The sequence below is a fragment of the Acomys russatus genome, chromosome 7 (assembly GCF_903995435.1).
Source record: "Acomys russatus chromosome 7, mAcoRus1.1, whole genome shotgun sequence".
NCBI classification, from domain to species: Eukaryota; Metazoa; Chordata; class Mammalia; order Rodentia; family Muridae; genus Acomys; species Acomys russatus.
This window is the reverse complement of record NC_067143.1, coordinates 16,423,069-16,436,320: the sequence shown is the minus strand read 5'-3', so window position 1 is coordinate 16,436,320 and position 13,252 is coordinate 16,423,069.

The following is a 13,252-nucleotide window of genomic DNA, read 5'->3' as shown; positions in this document are numbered from 1 at the left end:
CCTTCCTTCCTTCCTTCCTTTCTTTCTTTCTTTCTTTCTTTCTTCCTTCCTTCCTTCCTTCCTTTCTTTCTTTTTTTTCGAGATAGGGTTTCTCTGTGTAGCCTTGGCTGTCTTAGACTTGCTTTGTAGAACAGGCTGGCCTCCAACTCACAGATTTCCTTCTGCCTCTGCTGGGATTACAGGAGTACACCACAAAACCTGGCTGAGTCTTTCTTTCAAATGCCAGTTGATGCAGCTTGCTGCATGCATGGTGCCTGCATAACCTTAAAATGAAGCCTAAATCATCACCATCCTCCAAGCCTGGAGAAGGCTTAAGAGGAGCCTGACTTCAGCTGAAAACTTCTGACAAAGAGGCACATAACCCAGAGGCATTTGTGATCTTTAAAAATTTTTTTTTATTAATTTATTCATTTTATATCTCAATAGTTATCCCATCCCTTGTATCCTCTCATTCCTCCCTCCCTCCCGCTTTCCCCCTGCTCTCCTCCTCTATGATTGTGACTGAGGGGGACCTCCTCCCCCTGTATATGCTCATAGGGTATCAAGTCTCTTCTTGGTAGCCTGCTATCCTTCCTCTGGGTGCCACCAGGACTCCCTATCGAGGGAGACGTGGTCAAATATGGGGCACCAGGGTTTGTGTGAAAATCAGACCCCACTCTCCGCTCAACTGTGGAGAATGTCCTGTTCATTGGCTAGATCTGGGTCGGGGTTCAATGTTTATTGCATGTATATTCTTTGGCTGGTGTCATAGTTTGAGTAATGTTGACTACAAGATGCTATAAATAAACTAAACTGGGATTTTTCTTTGCTCTTCCCAAGGCAAAATGTTGCAGAGGTGGGGGGTGCCTTGTAGGCGATGGCACCATCTAGTGGTGAGCAGCCTACACCACTGATGTCAGAACCCTTGCTGAAGGCACCTGTTTTCTCTCTCTCTCTCTCTCTCTCTCTCTCTCTCTCTCTCTCTCTCTCTCTCTCTCTCTCTCTCTCTCTCTCTGAGGGGGCATGCAATTAAAATGGATGAATCTGACACTGTCTTGCTTTTCATCTAGATCCCTTTCCTAAGCCTTAAATAAAAGTGTGATTTTTTTTTAAAAAAATAAAAACGTTTAGCTCTATTTTACTATGTTCTCTGAGAAGTGTCAGACTAAAAGAGGAAAGCACGCCTTTCTAAGCTGAAACTGTCCTTCAGTAGCTATTGCCAAGATGGCAGCAGGACCAAGACACTTTTCCTAACTGTCTTGAGAAAATCCTTGTAATGAATACCTCCCACCTCTGAAGCTACGTCTTGTTGCACAGCTCAGGCTGGCTTGGGATTTGCTATGAAGTTAGCCTTGGCTGACTTGGCTTTGAAATCCTCCTGCTTCAGTTTCTTAAGTGTTGTGATTACAGGCATGCCTCTCCATACCCGGCTTCCAAATTTGTATTTGATAGAAAGGTATAAGAAATGAACATTTTCTGTCTAAATCTAGCAGTCTGTCATCAAACACGTGGGCCGTTATAGAAGGGAGAGGTTGAGGGGTGGCCAACCTGGAGCTCAGCTGGCTTTCTGAGATCCCAGGGCACCACTGACAAGACACCTCAGCCTGAGAATCATGAACAGAGGAAAATCACTCACGGAGCACTCTGAGTATGTAGAGTGTACTCAGCATTCAAGTGTTTCCTCACCCCTGGACTCCAGCCCCTGATTCTGAAAGAGCTCTGATGTGGACGTAGAAATGAATTAAATCTCACATAGATTATCTGGTAGACACAGATTTCCAAATGAAACTCTTCATTTTCATGTGTTCATTTTACTACAGACTCTGGTTATTATGTAACCTGGAATGGCCTGGGGCGCGTGACCCTTTTGATGGCTGAGACCGTAGACGTGCGTGCCCTCCCCGCAACACGCTCTCTAGAGCCAAAGAAGTCTTCCTTGAGCCCAAATTTACAGTGGATAGCTATCCCATGCTGGGAGAGCTATGTTCTGGCTCAGGGAACCCTGGAAGCAGCCAGACTTTTACTAATGCTCCAAACCAATACATTCTCAATGTATAAACCACGTGCCTCATGATGACATTTCCCTTGATACCTGTGACATTCCCAGGAACAGTTTCGTTATCAAAAAAATAAGTTTAGAAAGAATAATGCAATGTCCTGTGCTGCAGTGAGAAGCTGTCCTGGAGAACTTTTGTTTCATTCTCTGGTCTAAGCATTCATTATGATACATTTGAGGCGTGTGTGTGTGTGTGTGTGTGTGTGTGTGTGTGTGTGTGTGTGTGTGTGTAAAACATTGGAGGAACCAGCATACAGAAATATTCAAATAAATTGAACTGTTACAAAGAGTTGATCTTTAATCATTTATACGAAAAAACATATCCCCTGATTCCCCTTTTGCTTTGTATAATAATGTCAGAATCAGAATATATGTATTTACTCAGATGAATTTATTGGGCAATGCATTTTAGTGGCAAACACTGAGTTTTACAGAGATTGAGAATATTATGTCAAGTTTGCCTGGTGATTAAGAACATTTCGCAATGAAACAATAAAGTATTCAGACGCTGTCTTTTAAAAGACTTTTAATTTCTCAAAAGGTCTTGGTCTCTCATCCTTCATCTTTATTTAAGGCCATAAAGCTCTATTTGTAATGGCTTAGATCTAGAAAGGCCAGTGAGATGGGGCTTGAGGCGTAACAGCCAGCAGTATTCCCCAGAGGCATCACTGCCCAGTCGAAAGGGCCTTCTAGTAAGCACAGTGTTGTCAATAACAAAGGTTTTTCTTTCTCATGTAAGATTTCCCAGTCATCCCCAAATCTTCTCCAGATTAGGAAAATGTAAAATACCACCAAACATCATTAATAGTTTTTCCCCTCTTCTTTTTAAATTAAAGATATTGAAAGAGCAACTCTGGTGGTTTCAAATGGATAGACTTCTCTCCAAGTATGCCCTGGGTTCTAATTTTCACTAGTGGAGGGTTCAAATTAATGTGCACTTACTCTCGCATTCATGTACATGTATACTAATATACACATGCACTCCATAAACACATGTACACTCAAACACACACGTACACACATGCCCATTCACATGAATACTTACACACAAGCACACTCACACACTCATGCACGGGCACACACATTCACATACATACACATTTACACACAGGCATATTCACATGAATACTCACATACATACACACTCATACATATGCACATTAACACACAAGCATACTCACATGTACAGGTACACACACACACACACAGAGGCACACACACACACACACACAGAAACACTCATACACAGACATACTTAGACATTCACATAGATGGGATACATACTTGCTGCAAAACCTGAAAACAGTTGCTTGGGCTATCTTCTCACTTTCAGTTCCTGCTCTACCAAATAACAAGACTTCTGAAATGGTTTCTATTGTTTTCTTTCTGCACATTATACGCACAGTCCCTTTTGGCCGGTGGCTCAGTGACAAGGGACAATATCACCACATTCCTGTCAATGGGAAATAATAAAATTTAGTGGGGTTCTGGGACACCTGCATGGTTTGAATGCAACATGAGTGGCCCACCCATCCAGGCCGTTGAAAGATGCAGCAACTTTAGGATTCAGAGGGGCTTCATTAGTGTTACTGGACCACTCATGGTTTCCATGGTTTCTATTGAGGGGTGTTGAGAAGGGTTGCTTTTAAAGGGGTCTGAGTTGGCTGGCTCAGGGAGGGAGAGGTTCCCATCTGAATGACTGCAGCAGTGTCTTCACCTGCCAGGGGCCTCAGAGCCAGGCAGGAGGAAGACCTTCCGGGTCATCGCTGGTTCTGCTGCTCTTCTCAGATGCCACTTTAGAATGTTACAGCCCCTAAATGACACTGGCATTTGCAAGAAGCATGCGCACATGTGTGTGTACGTGTGTATGTGTGTGTGTGTGTGTGTGTGTGTATGTGTGTGTGTGCGTGTGTGTGTGTGTACATTAGTGTGGACTAGGAATGGAAGTCAAGGCCTCGACCTGCTTTTTTTTTTTTTTTTTTTTTTATTAATTTATTCTTGTTACATCCCAATGTTTATCCCATCCCTTGTATCCTCCCATTCCTCCCCCCCCCCATTTTCCCATTATTCCCCTCCCCTATGACTGTTCCTGAGGGGGATTACGTCCCCCTATATATTCTCATAGGGTATCAAGTCTCTTCTTGGCTACTTGCTGTCCTTCCTCTGAGTGCCACCAGGTCTCCCCCTCCAGGGGACATGGTCAAAAGTGAGGCACCAGAGTACGTGAGAAAGTCGTATCACACTCTCCACTCAACTGTGGAGAATATTCTGACCATTGGCTAGATCTGGGAAGGGGTTTAAAGTTTACCTCCTGTATTGTCCTTGGCTGGTGCCTTAGTTTGAGCGGGACCCCTGGGCCCAAATCTGCCTATCATATTGTTCTACTTGTAGATTTCTAGGACCCTCTGGATCCTTTTATTTTGCTGTTCTCCCTCGACCTGCTTTTTAAAAAGCCTCTACTATGACTATTTTAGAGAGAGAAAGTATCCTGACAGACCAGGATGCTGAAAAGGGAGAACAAACTTACTATTTAAGGAAAGGAAAAGGAAGAAGAGGAATTCTCCTGCCACTTCCCCGGAGCCTCAAGGGTGTGATCTACATGCTGGGCCTGAGGGCTGGGATCCTATCCTCCTCTGCCAGCTGCCTATGGAGAGGTCCCCTAGGAGACTCACTGCAGGACTTGGCACTTTCCTTCTGCAGTAGGCTATTTTGATATTCAGGCTGCTGGCACCCCCGCACCCCCCCCCACAGAGGTGTGTGGGGATGGGTCAGGGTCCATGTGATCCACTATTTTACTCCAAATTCCCAGGCCTCATTGTTGGATTTACTCCCACATGGAGTACTAAGGAAACTGAGCATACTTCTGGGACACTGATGGGGCTAGAAGGTTCCTAAAGTGCCTGTCATAAGAGCAGAGCTTGTGTGGTCATGGAAAGGAAGGGCATGGGTGGGGCCTGGAGGAGCTGCACAGCTGTGGATCTGTCCCAGCTGTCACCAAATTCTCCTCGGGTCATCTTCCCTCTCAGCCCACAGGCTATAGTACCCTAAGATCTGCTTTTTCCTCAGTGCCTTCTGGAATTACCACCCACTGATCATGCTCTTTTCGCATCTTTAGGTAAAGCAGACAACAGGGGCCCAGCTTCCCATTTAAACCGTGCACTGCAAGACAGGTGGCACTCACCAGGAGAGGACAGTTGAAGATTTCCTTAAAAAGCTGAGAGCTAGGGCTGGAGAGATGGCTCAGAGGTTAAGCGCACTGGCTGCTCTTCCAAAGGTCCTGAGTTCAATTCCCAGCAACCACATGGTGGCTCACAACCATCTATAATGAAATCTGGTGCCCCCTTCTGGTTTGCAGGCACACATTTGGGCAGAATACTGTATGGTAAATAAATCTTTAAAAATAAAAACACCCATACAACTAAAAATAAATTTGTAAAAGAAAAAAAAAAAGAGGAAAATATAAAAAAAAAAAAAAAGCTGAGAGCTGCTATTGGACAGAACTGCTGAGGCTGAGAAACCCTCATCTGGGAGTAATATGATAGGGCTGGGGTACCTCTCCCTGGCATAGGATGAAGACCCTGAGACCAGGCAGTTCACATAATGTTCAACTCACTCCCTTTTTGCCTCCTACCATGTGAAGGCACTGTCTCTCCAGTTCAGATGCTGCAACCTTCAAGGACCAACTCAGAAGAAGATACTGTGCTCCTATGAGATGACCAAGCCTAGATCTTATTTTCCTGATTTCAGGACATTGAGAAAACAGTGAGGAAGCAGGAGAGAAATGGCCAGCTCCACAGGGCTTGAGGTGCAGAGGACTGATGGAAGTGAGGGAATGGGGTGGCCCTGTCTGCAGGCCAAACTTGGCTGGCACAGAACTAGACTGGTCTGGTCTGTGCAGGGAATATGCCTTCTCAAATGCTGAATCCATGTATGTATGCTCTCAGACCAGGTCTCATTAAGCCCTCAGACTTGGGAAGCGAAGTTTTGTTTCTAGGCTGCATCTCAGGTCTGAAAATGATAACTTTTTGTTTAGCTTTTGGCTTGTTTGTATATCAACCAGCCTTCTCTAGAGGAACAGAACAGTTTACGGATTGTGGCCCAGCTAGTCCAAGAGTTCAGTAGTTGCTTAGCCCATGAGGCTGGATGCCTTAGCTGATCTCCTGCTGCACATCAGAATCTCGAAGAAAGTAGGCTCGAATCCCAGTGATGGCATGGATTTTCCGGCAAGATGGAGAGCCCTCAAACAAAGAGAGCAGACTTTCTTCTTCTCCGTCCTATGTGTAGGCTGCCAGCACAAGGGGTGGATCAGATTAAAGGTGGATCTTCCCACCTCAAAAAAAATCTGGATTAAAAGTGGGCCTTTTTATCGAAAAGGATTTAATTAAGAAAAAAAAAAATCTCAGCTGCATGATGGTGGCACATACCTCTAATACCAGCATTTCAGAGGCAGCCAAGGCCCCAGAAAGAAACCCTGTCTTGAAACAGATAAACAAGCAAGCAAACAAGCAAACAAACAACAACAAAGACAAAGAACAAACAAACAAAACAAAAAAGAAAATAAAATCCCTCTCTAGCATGCCCAGCCACTTCAGTTTTAGCTGATTCTAGTTGACAACCTAGAATAGACATCACAGTTTGTCTTTTTAGATATGGTCTATATCACTATGTAGATCAGGATGGCCTTAAACTTGTGATTCTCCTGTTTGAGTCTGCTGGGTGATGAGGTTGCAGGAAGGCACTGTCATGTCATGCCCTTATTGTCTTAAGATGGACTAATATTTCATGCTATACGACACAGCTATTTCTCAATATACAGTTCAGGGAACTGTCTATGACCTTGGGAGCAAAGAGATGAGGATACTCAAGCATTTAAAATGGAATAGTGTTTAAATTTAACCTGCATATATATTCCTATATGCATTTAATCCTTCCTAGATGAGGTCTAACACTTAACGCTATAGAAATACTATATAAACGATTATTACATTGAATTTAGAAATAATGACAGGAGAAAGGCTCTGTATGTGGTTTGCACTGATACTGTTTTTTCCAAATATTACTTCTGTGGATTGACCCTTGTGACATCTGTTAATGTTTATCCAAACTTTGCTGCATTGTGGCCCGTCATCTCAACTCAGCCACCCATGGACACTTGGGAAACTATCTTTGGACCCTTGGAATCACATTGCTGTTCATTTTCCTTTCCTTCCACTTTGAGGCATCTGCAATGTATATTTCACATTCCCTAAATTATAACCTGCCAAACTTTGGGAGAGAGTGGGATCAAGGGCACAGCTGGAAAAAAAAAATCTTCTGGTTAGAGAATGTCATAGAACCCACGATGGGTATCTGGAACACTTGAAACTCTGATTTGCATTATGAAAAAAAGTGGGCCGAGTGCCCAGATGTAAAGCCTCTTAGTTTCCCAAGGCTGGGCTTACTAGAACTCTGCAGCAGGTTCTCTCTGACCCAATGTATATACCTCAAACCAGTTGGGGGAGTGGACCTGGAGGAATTCACAAGCTCTTTAAGCAACTCCAGCGGAGGAAAGGCTGCGCTCTGGTTGCATTGGCTGCTCCTTTCCAGAGTGATTCTCCTGTAATTACAGCATCAGCTTCGTGCAGCTTAACTAAATTTCAGATTCTTCACATTATGTTTGTGTCCAGGTTGCCTTGGAGGAGTGTGACTTGCTGCTCAGCTTGCACTTTCTGGACTGTAGAGTTTAGGTCCACATAAAAAATTGATGGTAGGGCTGGAGAGATGGCTCAGTGGTTAAGAGCACTGCCTGCTTTTCCAAAGGACCCTGGTTCAATTCCCAGCACCCACATGGCAGCTCACAACTGTCTGTAACTCCAACACCTGATGCCCCTACCTCAACACATGCACATAAATTAAAATTAAATACAATATTTTAAAAAATAGGTGGTAAAATGGATCAAACTTCTTTTTGTTTCTTAAATGTTGCATATGCTGAACCCTTGCAGTACCAAACAGGGCCAGCAGCAGTCTGGGCAGCATCTCCTGAGGGCTTGACCATACTGAAATAGATGGTAGGATGGGTGCCATTAGGGCTAAGATGGGCTGGTGAATAGAGAACAAGAAGATGACATGAGGCACCAAACATAGTGAGAGGAGGAAAGTAATACTAATGCTAAAAAGAACAGCAGGGTAACTACAGCCTAAAAGAGCTATTTCTATGTTTCCAAGTAATCAAAGTAAAAAAAAAATTGAAAGAGTCAAAAACAAAAAACCAAACCAAACGGTGATGGCACACCAAGCATCTAATCCTAGCACTTGGGAGACAGAGGGAGGCAGATCTCTGTGAGTTCAAGGCCAGACTGGTATATAGACTGAGGTTCAGAGCTGCCAGGGTTATACAGAAATGCTGTCTTGAAAAACCCATCCCAAAAAAAAAAAAAAAAAAAAGTTGAAAGAATAAAAAATGCAAAGAACCTAGACTGGACGAGCACACACTAAGTATATGTATTGAGTCATAATATTTTACTCCATATATAGGTACAAATATCATCTGTCAATTAGAAATAGAACAAAAGAAAAAGAAAGCATCAAAGCCCACGCCAAGTTCTGAAGCAGAATCTTCATTTTATACATGCACACATATCACACACATACGCATAGGAACACACATGTGTACATACATGTATTGTGTATCCATCTCATATAGACCGGAACCCCTGGAGCAGACAAAAGTGAGGATGATACATTTAAGTGGCTTAGGGAGTTAGCATGCAGGAAGCAGGTATGCCCATCTTTAAGATCAGTGGGAGGAGCAGGGAGGCCCTGTGACCCTGGCATACACCCCAATAACTCTAGAGCACAAGGCATCTCATATCACTCTGCAGCCTTAGACCACTGTGTCCTAATACCTGAAACCAATAGCAAAGAAAAAAATGCTATTTTTGAGAAGTGTTTACAGAGCTATTCAATTCCACATACGTTCTCATTAAGGCACTTGTCACTAGGCTATGATGGTGACGATGGTGATAGTGATGACGGTTTTGGTAATGGTGGTAATGATGACACTGTAAGGGACAAAGGGACATTTACTCCAAGCCATCAGTTTTCCGTTTGTGTGGAAGCAGGATATGATCACTGGGGCAATGTCGTGCACTCAAAAATGCCACAGTCTCTGGTTTTGCTTTGGTATCATTTCTTCCATTTCATATAAAAGTGATTTCACCAAGCCCTAGCTTTGCCATTCTGTCCTACATTTCCAGAATGGATGAAACCAAACCTCAATGATCAGTGCTTTTTTTTTCCCCCTTGTATGACCTAGAAGTCATGCAACCAAGACACATTAGGGGAGTAGAACATAATTTTATGGAAAGCTGAAAAGTTGTACTTCTCTCTGTAAACTCAGGCTCGTGTGCTATGCTTCAAAGGGCCAGAGAAGGGGCCATTTACCGCATCTGTCTCAGGAGTGGTTGGGGGTATTAATCTCCACTGTGGAGGCTCCAGATTTTGACCTCATCTCTCAGGCTGACTGGCTGACTTGGGCATATGGTATTTTTCATTTCTCAAGCTTGTCTTGTTTCACTAGTGTAGAAAAGCAGAGGTTATTAGAACTCTGTTCTTCAGCTTGTGAGGGAGATCTGCTTATGTTTCTGGAATCAGCTTGATCACAAATAGCACTAAAGAGGATGAAAAAAAAAAAAAAAAAAAAAAAAAGACTAGATCTGGGTGTGGTGGCACATGTCTTTTATCTCAGAACTGGGAGAGGCAGAGAGTTTGGTCTCTGTGGATTTAGGGCCAGCCTGGTCTGCATAATAATGAGAAGCTGTCCTCCTCCTCCTCTTCCTCTTCTTCTTGCTCCTCCTATTCCTCCCCCACCTCCCTGTCCTTCTTTCTTTGCCCTTCTCAGACTCCTACTGTCCTTTGAGATTACCTATCACTCTGCCTTTAGAACAAAATACATGCTCATCTTGCACATGGCTTTCTATATTTGCAGGCTTGTGCTCACTGGTGTCTTGAGGAAGACCTCAGTGGGAAGCATTTTTACCACGAATGACTCTTTTAGAGCAGGGAGTGATTAAAAATATCAAAGAATCCAAAAGGAAAATCACATAGTCGTAGCTGATACTCTCACAGAGGCCAGTGAGCAGGAGGGTAGAAGGCTGAATTTGTACCTGCATTCATTAACTGAGAAAACAGAATCACAGAAGACTTGCCAGACATGTCTGTGACCCAGCTTTCCTTACTCATTTAAAGGACTGCTGGACTGATGTCATAAATGTCTGGCTTGTGCAGGAGTATCAAGTCCCATGCTCAGTGAAATTTAAGTCAGTATCTGCATTTCTTTTAGCATGATCCCTGCAGATATTGTAGCCAAGTATGCTGACTGGATATTTCTTACACAGTTGAGTCTGTGGTTTGGGGGTATCAATGAACTAGGACTATGTACGTTTTCATTTGCCAGCTGACTCTTGCTCCAGGCCTGCTTCCCGAGTTGCTTGGCTCCCTGGCCTCACAGTAATGAGAAACCAAAGAGCTTTTCTTGAGTAACAAGGTGGAAGTTCTCAGTAAAAAAGAATCATATGGTAAGGTTGCTGAGTTCTTTGGTAAGGAAAAAAAAAAAAACTTATATGTATCCTATGGTTAAAAAAAAAAAAGCAAAAATCAGTTCATGGTAGTTTTTCAAGCAATCTCAGATTGTACAAGTTATGGTCACAATGTATAGCAAATGTTTGGGGGGAAAGGCACTGAAGTTCTGTACACATGTACAGGAAAAAAACAGGCATAATGTTCTAGTTTCATTTCTGTTGCTAAGAGAAGATACTCTGAGAAAAGCAACTTAGAGAAGGAAAGATTCAGTTTTTAAAACTTATTTTATTTTTATGTGTGTGAGTGTTTTACTTGTATGTGCACCATGAGTGTGTGCCTGGAGGATACAGAGCAGGAGAGCACCAGAACTCTTAGAACTGGAATTTCAGGTAGTTGTAAACTGACATAAGGGTTCTGGAAGTTGAACCTGTATCTTCTGGAGAAACAGCCAGTGCTCTTCACCACTGAGTCAGCTTTCTAGCCCCAGGAAGCCTTTAGCTCTCAACTCTAGATCCCTGCCCATCACAGAGGGAAATCAAGGCAGGAACTTGAAGGCAGGCCTTGTTTCTATAGCGTTCAAACAAGGAGCTCACTTCACATCCAAAGATCATCAGGAATCATGGAAGACGCTGCCTGCAGGCTGGCTCATACTCGGCTTTTATACAGATTCCGGACCATCTGCCTGGGAATGATGCCATGCCCAGTGAGCTGGACTCTCCTACATCAATTAACAGTCATGGAAGTTCCCTACAAGCCGATCTAATCTAAGCAACTGCTCATTTGAGATTCCCTTTTGGATAACTGTAGATTATATCAAGTTGACAGACTTAACCAAAACATGTACATGCAGAACTACTTGCAATTTTAGGCATCCCCTGGGGGATTTTGGAATGTATTCATACAGATAAAGAGAGAACACCATATATTTTTTACATTACCAGAAATTACTATAGCAATTATGTAGTAATTAAGAAAATCAACTTTTAAAGTAGACAAACTAAAGTTTTAAAAATATTCATTTTATGTTATACATATAATTGTTTTGCTTGCTTCTATGTACATGTACAGATATGTGTTTGGTGACTAAAAAAAGTGCATGGAATCCCATGGAATTTGAGTTACAGCTGGTTTTGAGCTGCCAGGTGGATGCTCGGAACTAAACTCTGCAAAAGCAGCCAGTGCTTTTAACTACCAAACTATTATCTCTCTACTCTGCTATCTATCTATCTATCTATCTATCTATCTATCTATCTATCTATCCATCTTATAAGATTGTGACTTCTGTCTGAGTTCTGGAAAGATCTACAAAGGTATAGTGTACTTTTGTTTTTTAAATTTTCCCTCCTCTCTTTCTGTATTCAGAGCAAGTTTTCACACAATAGTCAAAGCCAGAGCTCCCTTTTCCCTCTCTACTCCCTCAAGTCCCCATCCCTCTCTTTCTTTAATTAAAGTGGGTAATTTCCAACCATCACTTGTGCCTCTTGGTGTCCATTTCCCCATAATCGTAAAAAGTCAGACAGCGGGATGATACTGAAATTGCTTCTTTTTGATTTTTATTTTATTCTCAGCTTGCTTTTACTAACCATTGACCACATGCAGATCTTTACCGGTGCAATCCTTTGGTTCCCTGACAAATCCACGGCCACCTGGGAGACTATAGTAAGCATATAGATAATAATGTACTGTGAGTAAGAGATGAAAAGAAGCCACATGCAGCTGAGGTCCTGGAAAGAAGGAGACCATGCCTGAAGGAAGCAATGCTAAAGGTAAGCAGGTGATGAAGCAGTGCTGCTCCTCTGAGCAGGCAAAGCAGCCTGGGTAAAGACAGTGAGAGCAGTACACCCAAGATCTGAGATGCAGCTGGATCACAGCTTCACCATGCAGATATGTGGGTGAGTCCTTTTAGAAGATAGATTTGGATAACAAGTTAAGGTGGGCATATTTGGACCTAGGCTCATTAGACACCCACATATGTCACCATATGTCTGCTGAGCAGAGGGATGGAATTATTAAAATAGGACTTTGGAAAGATGGAAATATCCGGTAACTCAGATTTGATATAATGAAAAATTTGGCAAAGGAGGACACTAGGAATGGACAGTGGTCTTGGCAATCCAGAAGAACTAGCTGACTTGAGAACTTTGGGAAACTGTATTGCTGCATTAATATCTATATTTATATTAGCTATCAAGGGAAAGAAAGGGATTTGGTGGAATGATGCTGGGGCTTGTCACTTGCATGTGGAAGAAGGATAATAAAATTGTCAAGAACAAGGAAGTTGATAGTACAGAATCGCACACCAAACAGAAAGACAAATAGAACAGTACTGATAATAGCTAACACAGAAAGGCATCTGGTTCCTGAGGCAGCTTAAATGTCTTTGGTGCTGGGATGTGTTGGCCTCTTCTCTCTATTCTACCTTTCTCACCAGTTTCCTCTTCCCTGTATCCTCCTCTCCTTCTGGATTGTTGGCCACATATATTCCCAAACACTTTACAGTTAGCTGTCTCATTTGCTCCTTGTGACCTCAGACATTAATTTCTTGTTGAGTCTCCTCTGTTACATTTCTCTATCTGGATCCACATCTCTACTCTCTTATTCCATTGCTTGTGCCGAAACATTTCCCTAGGAGGCTCAAGGCATAGTCAGGGCTTC